This window comes from Tachyglossus aculeatus (assembly GCF_015852505.1).
Source record: "Tachyglossus aculeatus isolate mTacAcu1 chromosome 12 unlocalized genomic scaffold, mTacAcu1.pri SUPER_6_unloc_1, whole genome shotgun sequence".
Taxonomy (NCBI): Eukaryota; Metazoa; Chordata; class Mammalia; order Monotremata; family Tachyglossidae; genus Tachyglossus; species Tachyglossus aculeatus.
In genome coordinates, this window is record NW_024044828.1 from 11,855,105 (window position 1) to 11,868,976 (window position 13,872).

Sequence of the window (13,872 nt, forward strand, 5' to 3'; positions counted from 1 at the left end):
ATGGCGCGCGGACGGCGCTCAGCCCGCTTAAACCCCACGTGGCGCCCCCGGGGGGGGCGTGGCCTCGTCGACACCCCCCCGGGGGGGCGTGGCCTCGCCCCCGCCCCCTCATCTGATTGGCTCACGCCCCCCCGGGGTCCCCGAAACACCGGGGGGGGCGGAGCCGGGGCCGGAACCAAGCCTTAAAGGGGCCGACGCTGATTTTTTCCCCTTTCCAATCAATCAATCCATCGTATTTATCGAGCGCTTACTACGTGCAGAGCGCTGTGCTAAGCGCTCGGGAAGTCCAAGTTGGCAACCCATAGAGACGGTCCCTACCCACCAGTGGGCTCACGGTCTAAAAGGGGGAGACGGAGAACAGAATCAATCAATCAATCAATCAATCAATCGTATTTATTGAGCGCTTACTACGTGCAGAGCGCTGTACTAAGCGCTCGGGAAGTCCAAATTGGCAACACATAGAGACGGTCCCTACCCACCAGTGGGCTCACGGTCTAAAAGGGGGAGACGGAGAACAGAATCAATCAATCAATCGATCGATCGTATTTATTGAGCGCTTACTACGTGCAGAGCGCTGTGCTAAGCGCTCGGGAAGTCCAAGTTGGCAACCCATAGAGACGGTCCCTGCCCACCAGTGGGCTCACAGTCTAAAAGGGGGAGACGGAGAACAGAATCAATCAATCAATCAATCGATCGTATTTATTGAGCGCTTACTACGTGCAGAGCGCTGTCCTAAGCGCTCGGGAAGTCCAAACTGGCAACACATAGAGACGGTCCCTACCCACCAGTGGGCTCACGGTCTAAAAGGGGGAGACGGAGAACAGAATCAATCAATCAATCAATCAATCAATCGTATTTATTGAGCGCTTACTACGTGCAGAGCGCTGTCCTAAGCGCTCGGGAAGTCCAAGTTGGCAACACATAGAGACGGTCCCTACCCACCAGTGGGCTCACAGTCTAAAAGGGGGAGACGGAGAACAGAATCAATCAATCAATCAATCGATCGTATTTATTGAGCGCTTACTACGTGCAGAGCGCTGTACTAAGCGCTCGGGAAGTACAAATTGGCAACACGTAGAGACAGTCCCTACCCAACAGTGGGCTCACAGTCTAAAAGGGGGAGACGGAGAACAGAACCAAACATACCAACAAAATGAAATAAATGGGATAGAAATGTACAAGTAAAATAAATAAATAAATAGAGTAATAAGTATGTACAACCATATCTACATATATACAGGTGCTGTGGGGAAGGGAAGGAGGTGAGATGGGGGGATGGAGAGGGGGACGAGGGGGAGAGGAGGGAAGGGGCTCAGTCTGGGAAGGCCTCCTGGAGGAGGTGAGCTCTCAGCAGGGCCTTGAAGGGAGGAAGAGAGCTAGCCTTAAAGGGGCCGACGCTGATTTTTTTTTCCCCTTTCCACCGTCTTTGTTAGGCGCCGGGCACTGTACTGAGGACCGCGGTAGCCACAAGCTCACCAGGACGGACACAGTCCCTGTCATCATCATCATCATCGTATTTATTGAGCGCTTACTGTGTGCAGAGCACTGTACTAAGCGCTTGGGAAGTCCAAGTCGGCAACATATAGAGACAGTCCCTGCCCAACATCATCAATCATCAATCGTATTTATTGAGCGCTTACTGTGTGCAGAGCCCCGTACTAAGCGCTTGGGAAGTCCAAGTTGGCAACATATAGAGACAGTCCCTGCCCAACATCATCAATCATCAATCGTATTTATTGAGCGCTTACTGCGTGCAGAGCACTGTACTAAGCGCTTGGGAAGTCCAAGTCGGCAACATACAGAGACAGTCCCTGCCCAACATCATCAATCATCAATCGTATTTATTGAGCGCTTACTGCGTGCAGAGCACTGTACTAAGCGCTTGGAAAGTCCAAATTGGCAACGTGTAGAGACAGTCCCTGCCCAACATCATCAATCATCAATCGTATTTATTGAGCACTTACTATGGGCAGAGCACTGGACTAAGCGCTTGGGAAGTCCAAGTTGGCAACGTATAGAGACAGTCCCTACCCAACAGTGGGCTCGCAGTCTAAAAGGGGGAGACGGAGAACAAAACCAAACATACTAACAAAATAAAATAAATAGAATAGATCTGTACAAGTAAAATAAATAAATAAATAGAGTAAAAAAATATGTACAAACGTATATACATATATACAGGTGCTGTGGGGAAGGGAAGGAGGTAAGATGGGGGGGATGGAGAGGGGGGCGAGGGGGAGAAGAAGGAAGGGGCTCAGTGTGGGAAGGCCTCCTGGAGGAGGTGAGCTCTCAGCAGGGCCTTGAAGGGAGGAAGAGAGCGAGCTTGGCGGATGGGCAGAGGGCGGGAGGGCATTCCAGGCCCGGGGAAGGACGTGGGCCGGGGGTCGATGGCGGGACAGGCAAGAGCGAGGTACGGTGAGGAGATCAGCGGTGGAGGCGAGGAGCAATCCGGGCAGAGAAAACATCTGGGCCTTTTTTTGGGTGGTGTTTTTGTTCGGGTTAGTGTTAAGTTGTATACGTTTGTCGTAATGACTCCTGATCTGTGGCCTTCCCAGACTGAGCCCCCTTTTTCCTCTCCTCCTCCCCATCCCCCCCGCCCTACCTCCTTCCCCTGTATATATGTTTGTACATATTTATTACTCTATTTATTCATTTATTTTACTTGTACATATCTATTCTATTTATTTTATTTTGTTATTATGTTTGGTTTTGCTCTCTGTCTCCCCCTTTTAGACTGTGAGCCCACTGTTGGGTAGGGACTGTCTCTATATGTTACCAACTTGTACTTCCCAAGCGCTTAGTACAGTGCTCTGCACACAGTAAGCGCTCAATAAATACGATTGATTGACTGATTCCCCTCCCAACGGCACTTGTATATATATTTGTACAGATTTATTACTCTGTTTTACTTGTACATATTTACTATTCTATTTATTTTGTTAATGATGTGTATCTAGCTTTAATTCTATTTGTTCTGACGGCTTTGACACCTGTCTACATGTTTTGTTTTGTTGTCTGTCTCCCCCACCTATACTGTGAGCCCGTTGTTGGGTAGGGACCGTCACTGTATGTTATCAACTTGTACTTCCCAAGCGCTTAGTACAGTGCTCTGCACACAGTAAGTGCTCAATAAATAGGATTGAATGAATGAATGAATCTGTGTCAGTATCAATACTGGGGGAGATACAAGGTCATCAGGTTGTCCCACATGGGGCTCACAGTCTTAATCCCCATTTTACAGATGAGGTACCTGAGGCACAGAGAAGTGAAGTGACTTGCCCAAAGTCGCACAGCTGATAAGTGGTGGATTCGGGATTAGAACCCACGACCTCTGACACCCAAGCCCGGGCTCTTTCCACTGAGCAGTGCTGCTTCTCTTACTAGGTACTAGTTACAAGTATTACACTTCCATTTTCACAACCCATTTCACTTCACCTGATGGCTCTATTCAGGAGATGGATATTTTTTTCTTAGATTCTGCCAGCGGGAATGGATGGTGCAATTTTAAAATCTATCACGGTGGCCTTAATCATCTTTGGATGACTACTCTTAATAAGCTAGGTTTTGAAGTCAAAAGCAGGACTAATAGCTACTACTAATTGGTTTAATGAAAAGAAAAACACATTCTGTTTTCTGGGCCCTCTTCCCTCCCTTCCTCAACAAAGCAGGAGATACTGTGACTGGGCTTGTTCTAGAAAATCACTGCTCTCTCTAGATAAATTTCTGAGTCCTGTGAGACAACCAGAAAAGAAGGGCAGATGGAAACAAAGTGGTAAGGAGGGTTGGCAGAAGGGAGGGAAGGGCTAGGCAAAGAGTGCTGGGAATATGGTAGTAACCCTAGGATAAATGCCTGAAGAGACTAATTTGCTTCCATCAGTTTGCAAAATACGTGTTCTCCCTCCTACTTAGACAGGGAGAGGGACAGGGACTGTGTCCAACCTGATTAACTTGTATCTACCCCAGTGCTTAGAAAAGTGCTTGACCCATAAGTGCTTAATAAATGCCATCATCATCATTGAGCACTTACAGTGTGCAGAGCACTGTATTAAGCACTTGGGAGAGTACAATATAACACGATTTCACTTTGAGATTCTAAGACCCACTAACAGTAAACACTTTAGAAGTATTTATTCCTCCTTTTTTTCCTTCATAATTGCTGCAAGATTTCTCTCTTGGATTCCTGACAACTAGAAAGCCGTAACTGGGTATAAAAGAGTGCTGCCAATGTCAACAACCAAGGTTTGTATCCAGGGAGCAGGTGTTGCAATAGGAACAGAAATCCTGACCATGGGGCCACATTTCACATTCCCATGAGACAAATCAGATGGGATTTTATGATGCCACGTAGCTGGCATCAAACCCAGTCTGGCCCATCTACCTTCCCCCACCACTTTGAAAAGTGCTATCTGGAAGCTGTGCATTACCTTGAATACATTCATCCATTCTCCTACAGTGTGGGGATGGGTCTTTGACTGTAAGCTCACTGTAGGCAGGGAACAGGTCTACCAACTCGGTTAGGTTGTACTCTCCCAGATACTTAGTGCAGTGCTAGGCACACCATAAGTGCTCAATAAATACCACTGATGGATTGATTGACTGATTGATTGATGAATCCTGGTTAAGGAAAACCTCATTTTAGTATATGCATAGCTGTTTCTTCTGATACTGCATCAGATGAACCAATTTGTACTTCCAATTTGCCAATTTGTACTTCCCAAGCGCTTAGTACAGTGCTCTGCACATAGTAAGCGCTCAATAAATATGATTGATGATAATGATGAACGTGATTATTAGGAAAACATTTCCAAATTCCCTAACAGAGAAGCAAAGGTGTGCTTGAGAAGATAACCTTGCAATGTGCCTCATCAAAATCTGTTCAGACCTGGCCAATATAGACTAGGGCCCATGCCCTGCCATATTAGCTGAGTGGCAGGGGTAAGGGTGACAGGGAGGGACTGTTCACACGTGAAGTAGCCGTGTGAAGTAGCATGTGAAAAGCAGCATGGTCTAGTGGATAGAGCATAGGCCTAGGGGTCAAAGGACCTGGATTCTTGACCCGGCTCTGCCATGTGTCTGCTGTGTGACCTTCGGCAAGTCATTTAACGTCTCTGTGCCTCTGTTGCCTACCACATCTGTAAAATGAGGAATAAGACCGTGAGCACCATGTGGGACATGGACTGTGTCCAACCTGATTAGCTTGGATCCACCTCAGGGCTTAGTACAGTGCCTGGCAAACAGTAAGCACTTAACAAATACCACAAAAAATAAATGTAAAGCACATGCCAGTCTTTGGAGGGTTGTAATCTCAGCAGGCACATAAAACCTTCTGCAAGGATTCATAGTGGGGCCACAGCCACTGCACTTGCTGGGGGCTGTAGCCTCTCCTGACCAGGAAGGTCCAAATTGTGAAGGTAGAGGCCAGCCAGTTTGGACCCTGGTCCAGCTTTCAGTGGTCCAGCCTGGCCCGGACTCAACAAGGCTTCTTCCCTCTTCCCTAAAGCTCATAACAATAATAATCATAATTGCGGTAGTCATTAAGCACTTTACTATGTTCCAAACACTATTCTAAGCTCTGGGGTAGGTTCAAGATAACTGGGTTGAAAACAGCCCCTGTCCCACATGGGACTCACAGTCTTAATCCCCATTTTACAGATGAAGTAACTGAAACCCAGAGAAATTAAGTGACTTGTTCAAGGTCATACAGCAGACAAGTGGCAGAGCTGAAATTAGAACTCAAGTCCTCTGACTTCCAGGGCCCAGTTCTTTCCATTAGGCCATGCTGCTTCTCAATTCCTCATCTAATCTCACCTAATGAGCTCCTCAGCTCACCTAATTCCACCTCTGACAACTTCTAATGGGATGGGAAGCACCAGAAACAGCTCTGCCACTTGTCTGTTACCTTAGCTGTAAAATAGGGATTAAGACTGTGAGCCCCATGTGGGATAGGGACTCTACCCAACCTGATTAGCTTATATTTCCTCCAATGCTTAGTACAGTGTCTGGCACATTTTAAAAAAAAGATAACCCTTGGCAGGAACATGTTAGAAAAAAAAAGGAAAGTGGCATTTTTTATCTTGGCTACTTATTTATTTAAGATGATATCTACTTTTCTATTGCAATGAACTTAGAGCTCAAACATTCATTTCTGGATTTCCTGTTGTCAGAAAGCCATGTTTGGCTGGGAGGCTGAGGGGAGGAATAGACCACAACGTGCTTCATGCAGCCATTCTCAGGAAATAGGATGGCTGACTAGCTCGCTGGATGATCTCCTTGTGGCTCTTGAATGGTTTCGGCGAGCCAAGGGGTGGTGGCAGTGGCCTGAGTGGGTGAAGGATTGAGGCTTACTCTGCCTGAGGTCTCCAACTCTCGCCCCTTCCCGGAGGGGAAAATTGGAAAGCTTTAGGATCCCTGGACACGGTTGCCTCCAGCAACTCTGTCGGCTATTTCCACCCTAAAAAGGGCTGAGGGGACAGGATCCATCACACCAGGGCATCAGTGAAGGAGGAAGCCCTGGAGCTCAAGCTTCAAGGCTGGAGCTGCTCGACACCCCTAATGGGATAGGGAAGCCAGGGCTTCCTCCCCACCCTTCCAGAAAACAGGATTAATTACGGTATTTGTTAAGTGCTTACTAGGGGTCAAAAACCATTCTAAGCACTGGGGAAGATTCAAGTTAATCAGGTAGAACACAGTCCCTGTCCCACAAGGGGGTCACTAAGTAGGAGGAAGAACTGGCATAGAATCCCCATTTTGACAGTTGAGGAAACTGAGGCACAAACAATCAATACTGAGCACTTTCGGCGTGCAGTCCCTCTCAGGATCACACGTGGAGAGTTTCAAGTACTCTACCAGTCTGAGCTACAAGAGGGAGAGTCAAGCAGAGGCCTACCTATTCCATTCTTAGCTTGGGCAGTGGCTAGCGAGTGGAAGGTGATCTGCTACAAGTCAAAACTCACCTGTGCTGGGCTGCAGCGGCATGGGAGAAATCGAGGGCGGAGACTCAAGCTGACTGCACGGAAGAAGGCAATGGTAAACCACTTCTGTATTTTTAGCAAGAAAACACTCTGACTATACTACCAGAAGATGCAAATGGAGGTGGGTATTCTGGGGGAGATGCGTCCATGGAGTCGCTATGGTTCGGAGGCAATTTGACATCATAGGACATGTCAAGACTGTGTTCAGAGAACTGAACTAAGTACTGGTGAGGGTACAATATAATAGTCGGTAGACACGCTCCCCACCTTGCAACGAGCTTACAGTCTAGAGGGGGACTCAGACAAGAGCATCTAGGGCCATCTGCTTGACGTTTTCAGGTGTGTGGTGAGCCCACTGTTGGGTAGGGACTGTCTCTATATGTTGCCAATTTGTACTTCCCAAGTGCTTAGTACAGTGCTCTGCATATAGTAAGCGCTCAATAAATACGATTGATGATGATGATGATGATGGTCACACAGCAAGCAAGTGGTAGAGCTGGGATTAGAAGCCAAGTCCTCTGTCTCCCAGGCCTGTACCTTTTCCATCAGGCCATGGTGGCTCTGCCATTACCCCAACAGTGGCCAGGCCATCTGCTTCAGGCAGCAGGGAAGCACTGGATTCTTCCTGCCGTGGCAGTCACCTTATTTATAAACATCAAATTATTTTTCCAGGATTCCAGGAAACAACCAATTTTGGGTCTTTTTTGGGGGGGACTGCCTGTATATTTACAACTGGCTAGAAACCGTGGGCCAGATGGATCTTATTTAATGCTTATATAATGAGGGCTTGTTGTGAATATCTCTAAACAGTATGCTCATTGTGGGCAGGGAATGGGTCTCTTTATTGTTATATTGTACTCTCCCAAGCACTTAGTAGAGTGCTGTGCACACTGTAAGCACTCAATAAATATGATCGAATCAAGGAACCAGGATCCTACTGTGTAATCCCTTCGGCAATGTTAGTCCATCATCAATCGTATTTATTGAGCGCTTACTATGTGCAGAGCACTGTACTAAGGGCTTAGCACTGTACTAAGTGGACTGTACTTAGTACAGTGGACTGTACTTAGTCCACTGAGGGAGGGTAGATTATGCAAATATTTCTCCTAATTTAAAATAAAACGATCACGATTCTGACACTGAGGCTATTAACACTACCCTAAAACTGCCTTTTAATTAATTTAAAGACATTCTGTGACTACATTTCCGTCTGAAAGCATGAAAGTAGAGTTTTAATTCCAAATACCCTACTTCCTGCCTTAAAACAGCTTTTATATACACCCCAAATCATAGGCCGTATTTGTTTTATTTTCGTGCAAAAAAATTGTGGATTTACTTGTGTAGGCTCCCTATTAGCCTGAAGCCCTGGGCCAGAGCCCCGAAAGCCTTAATCTAGCTCAGCCAGTGTTACATGGTTTTCAAAATTAAACATACTGCCATGTTCAGGTCACCTTTTCAATTGAAAAATGCTCCAGAAATTTCCCATTTGGGCTTTGAGTGTTTCCTCCACGATGGTGAAGTTATGATCTTTCAACAGCTTTTACATAAGACTCGAGCTGGTATAACCGATTGTCCTTTCGGACATTTCTACCTGATCCGAAGATATGAGAAATCAACCTGGAGTCCAGAATGATAACAGAATTGTTTGCTTGGGCTTTGGTTTTTTTAAAAAAAAATGGTAATTGTTAAGTGCTTACTATGTGCCAGGCACTGTTCTAAGCCCCAGGGTAGGTCCAAGTTAATCAGGTTGGACAGACTCCATGTCCCACATGGGGCTCAAAGCCTCAAACCCCATTTTACAGATGAGGAAACTGAGGTAGAGAGAAGTGAAGTGCCTTGGCCAAGGTTATACAGCCGACAAGTGGCCCTTCTAACTCCCAGGCCCGTACTCTATAAACTAGTTCATGCTGCTTGTTTGACTTGAATACCCTCTCTGGCTGTTTACTTACTCTACAACTTGCATGTGTAATACAATAGCATAAGCCGCCGTTTGCATCTTTATGTCACATTTGGAAAGTTTATTTTGGAACGTATTACCTGAACGGGCACTTGACCCTGAAAACTAAAAGCAACATTCTGAGGCAGAAAAATTCCTCTTATAATTGTCAAAAACTTCTGAAAAACTTTTCCAAGGGGGTAAGTTTATTGTTAATCTGCATTTACATTATGGTGTTTTGCCATCACATTTGTGACAAAGTAGGAGAAATTGAAAGCAACGTAACATAGTTGGTCTGAACCCAAAGTATTTTTTTTTTCTTACCCCAAGCCACAGGTGATGTTCTGTTACTCTCAAGCCAGCTGAAGAAGAACTGAAAGCATCTGGGACCATCTGCTTGACATTTTTAGGACGTTACCTGAAATCAATCAACCAATTGTATTTATTGAGCATTTACTGTAGGCGGAGAACTGTACTAAGCACTTGGGAGAGTACAATATAATGGAGTTGGTAGGCATGTCTAGCCCACACTGAGCTTACAGTTTAGAGGAACCATAACCAGAAAGATGCCAGTCTGGGGATGAGATGATTAGAATACGTTGCTCATTTTGACTCATTTTTTAAGGCTACCGCTTATTGACCCTCAGATCTTTTGCCTTTCTTTATCCCAAAAATAGGGACTATGGTGCATTTGTCTTTATTCAACTTCATGCTATTTTTGAGGGACCAATTCTTTAATTATCACGATCACTTGAAATTTCAGTTCTGCTCTTTTCTGAACTGTTAACCACCCTACCCAATTCCAGTATCTGTAAATTCACTGAGTGGGCCTCCAATTCCGTCATTCAGACCTCACTATGTTCTTTTAGGCTGTTGTCAAATCGTTGATAATCACCCCTTGGGTGCAACCTTAAGACATCTGGGAACTGTCCAAAAAATAGCACGATCTAAACCATTGATGCCTGAAGTCTATTTTGCTGAGGACTTTTCTTTTTAACCCAAAACTCCACCATTCTCCAATGTCTCCCTGTCGAGTCCTCTGTTTCTCCACACCACGTCCCCCATTCTGCGCACACTACTCCTCAAGCATTTCTCATGCTTCTCCCCACTTGCAATCCAATCAGTCATAATACTTATTAAGTGCTTACTGTGTGCGCACACCTGTATTTAAGTGTGTGGGAGAGTACAACAGAATTGGGAGACCTGCTCCTTGCCCGCAACGAGCTTACTGTTTAGAGGAGGACACAGAGATTAATACAAATTTAAAAATTATGGATCTGTACATAAGTGTTTTGGGGCAGAGTGTAGGGTGAATATCAAGTGCTTAAAGCATTTGCAAATTTGCAGAATAGGCTTGTAATGCCTCCATCTAGGTCTCATAATGTCCTGTCGGGTTGTTGCTGAATCATGGATAATCACCCTTTGAGAAGGAACATAGCCTAGTGGAAAGAGCACAGTTCTGGGAGTCAAAGGACCTGGGTTCTAATCCCCGCTCTGCCACTTGCCTGCTATGTGAGGTCACGTTAACAGCTCTGTGCCTCAATTTCTTCAACCCTAAAATGAAGATTCAATGCCTGTTTGCCCTCCCCACTAGATTATGAGTCCCGTGTGGGACAGGGACTGTGTCCGACCTGATGAACTTGCATTTAACCCCAGTGCTTAGAATGGTGTTTAACACATGATAAACATTTAACAAATACCATTAAAAGCGACAGATCCAAGTGCCAAATCCACAAATCCACCATATTTCTAGACTGTAAGCTGGTTGTGGGTGGGGAACGTGTCTACCAACTCTGTTTTGTACTCTCCCAAGTGCTTAGAACAGTGCTCTGTACACAGTGACTGTACAGATTGATTGATTCCCTGCTTGACTCCGACTCATTGGATCTGAATCCTTTAAACAACTTGATGATCTCCTCACCCTCAGCCTCACAGCATTTACGAATACATCCATTATTTATTTCTAGTGCTGTCTTGCTCCCCCTTAGACTGTAAACTCCTTGCGGGCAGGAAACGTGCCTATCAACCATTGGCACCATTTCTGCCAGGGGCACGTTTGGCTCTATGGAATGCTTTACGACCCGAGACCAAAGGATTTCCAGCACCATCCGAATAACTGGGGACACCTTCATGCCTACCAACCACCAATGCCACCCATTTTCTAAGTGATTTCAATGGATTCCAAAGGGTTTTTTTAATCTTCCAGGGACATTTCTGCTAATTCTGTGGTATCGTACTCTGCCAAGTACAACGCGTCGTGAGTGTTCGATAAAATACCACTGATGGATTCCACGGTTTTTGAGGTGGGCAGTTAGAGGCTAATGACCTGTTTTGTTTAATAATAATAATAATGATGGCATTTATTAAGCGCTTACTATGTGCAAAGCACTGTTCTAAGCACTGGGGAGGTTACCGGATGATCAGGTCGTCCCACAGGGGGCTCCCAGTCTTAATCTCCATTTTACAGATGAGGGAACTGAGGCCCAGAGAAGTCAAGTGACTCGCCCAAAGTCACACAGCTGACAGTTGGCGGAGCCGGGATTTGAACCCATGACCTCTGACTCCCAAGCCTGTGCTCTTTCCACTGAGCCACGCTGCTTCTCCAAACAGACTGTTTGCACTCAGGCTTCATGTAGGTAGCTGTTTGACACCCCCCTCCCACCCCCGCCATTTCCTTTTCCTCAAGTTGCCTCATTCTTCTCCCCCAAAGCTGGTTGAATTTATTGGCGTTGGGGACGGTTGGTGTGAGGAGTGTGGGCGTGTTCCTATGTCATTTCCATGGGAGGGTTGGGGAAGGCCTAGGCAGAGCGTGGCCCGACCCTCCTTTCCAACTGCGAACATTTGTTCCTCTTATCCTTCAATCCCTTCCGCCAATGCTTCTCTCTTTGGCTCCCCTTTCATTCATTCATTCAATCATATTTATTGAGCGCTTACTGTGTGCAGAGCACTGTACTAAGCACTTGGGAAGTACAAGTTGGCAACATATAGAGACAGTCCCTACCCAACAATGGGCTCACAGTCTAGAAGGGGGAGACAGACAACAAAACATGTGGACAGGTGTCATCAGAATAAATAGAAGTAAAGCTAGATGCACATCATTAACAAAAGAAATAGAATAGTAAATATGTACAAGTAAAATAAATAGAGTAATAAATCTGTACAAACATATATACAGGTGCTGTGGGGAGGGGAAGGAGGTAGGGCGGGGGGATGGGGAGAGGAAAGAGGGGGCTCAGTCTGGGAGGAGGGGGCTCAGTCTGGGTTATCTCACATGGGCTCACAGTCTTAATCCCCATTTTACAGATGAGGTAATTGAGGCACAGAGAAGTTAAGTGACTTGCCCAGGGTCACACAGCAGACAAGTGGCTGGAAATCTAGGGGGCAGGCAGTACTCAGGAGTGTAGCCCCGACAGTGGTGAAGGGGCTGCCAGGGCTTATTCATTCATTCATTCATTAAATCGTATTTATTGAGCACTTACTGTGTGCAGAGCACTGCCCCTTCCAAAAGGTCACTTCATAAAGAAGCAGCGTGGCTTAGAGGAAAGAGCCCGGGCTTTGGAGTCAGAGGTCAATCAATCAATCAATCAATCATATTTATTGAGCGCTTCCTGTGTGCAGAGCACTGTACTAAGAGCTTGGGAAGATACAAGTTGGCAACACATAGAGACAGTCCCTACCCAACAGTGGGCTCACAGTCTAAAAGGGGGAGACAGAGAACAAAACGAAACATACTAACAAAATAAAATAAATAGAATAGATATGTACAAGTAAAATAAATAAATAAATAAATAAATAGAGTAATAAATATGTACAACCATATATACATATATACAGGTGCTGTGGGGAAGGGAAGGAGGTAAGATGGGGGGATGGAGAGGGGGGTCATGGGATTTTAGACTGCGAGCCCACTGTTGGGTAGGGACTGTCTCTATATGTTGCCAACTTGTACTTCCCAAGCGCTTAGTACAGCGCTCTGCACACAGTAAGCGCTCAATAAATACGATTGATGATGCTATATGGGTCATGGGTTCAAATCCCAGCTCTGCCACTTGTCAGCTGTGTGACTTTGGGCAAGTCGCTTCACTTCTCTGGGCCTCAGTCACCTCAGCTGGAAAATGGGGATGAAGGCCGTGCGCCTCGTGGGGGGGGGACAACCTGATGACCTTGTATCCCCCCTCGGCGCTTAGAACAGTGCTTTGCACATAGTAAGCGCTTAATAAATGCCATTATTATTATTATTATGATTCTTTTGCCCCCCGTGGCTTCGACGCCCCCTCGCTCCCACCCCCTTCCTCGCGCAACTGGGCACGGCGGCCCGAGCATGGAGGTTCGGTGGGGGTGTGAGGAGGAGGCCTTTTAGACTGTGAGCCCACTGTTGGGTAGGGACCGTCTCTAGATGTTGCTAACTTGTAGTTCCCAAAGGTTAGTACAGCGCTCTGCACACAGTAAGCGTTCAATAAATGCGATTGATGATGATATACGGGTCATGGGTTCAAATCCCAGCTCCGCCACCTGTCAGCTGTGTGACTTTGGGCAAGTCGCTTCACTTCTCTGGGCCTCAGTCACCTCAGCAGGAAAATGGGGATGAAGGCCGTGCGCCCCGTGGTGGGGGCAACCTGATGACCTTGCATCCCCCCTCGGCGCTTAGAACAGTGCTTTACACGTAGTAAGCGCTTAATAAATGCCATAGTTATTCTTTCGCCCCCCGTGTCTTCGACGCCCCCTCGCTCCCACCCCCTCCCTCGCGCAACTGGGCACGGCGGCCCGAGAATGAAGGTTCGGTGGGGGTGTGAGGAGGAGGCCTTTTAGACTGTGAGCTCACTGTTGGGTAGGGACCAGCTCTAGATGTTGCCAACTTGGACTTCCCAAGCGCTTAGCACAGCGCTCTGCACACAGTAAGCGCTCAATAAATACGACTGACTGATTGATTGTTTGTATTTATTACTCTATTTATTTTACTTGTAC

The 13,872-nt window shown here is 46.4% G+C and overlaps 1 non-coding gene across 1 annotated transcript; it reads left to right on the forward strand.

Annotated features, from left to right (window-relative positions):
• The first annotated feature begins 6,805 nt into the window (after positions 1-6,805).
• LOC119921190 lies at positions 6,806-6,943 on the forward strand. The gene has a single exon (XR_005448495.1). It is a non-coding gene; the product is annotated as a small nucleolar RNA SNORA7 (small nucleolar RNA).
• Positions 6,944-13,872: the final 6,929 nt, after the last annotated feature.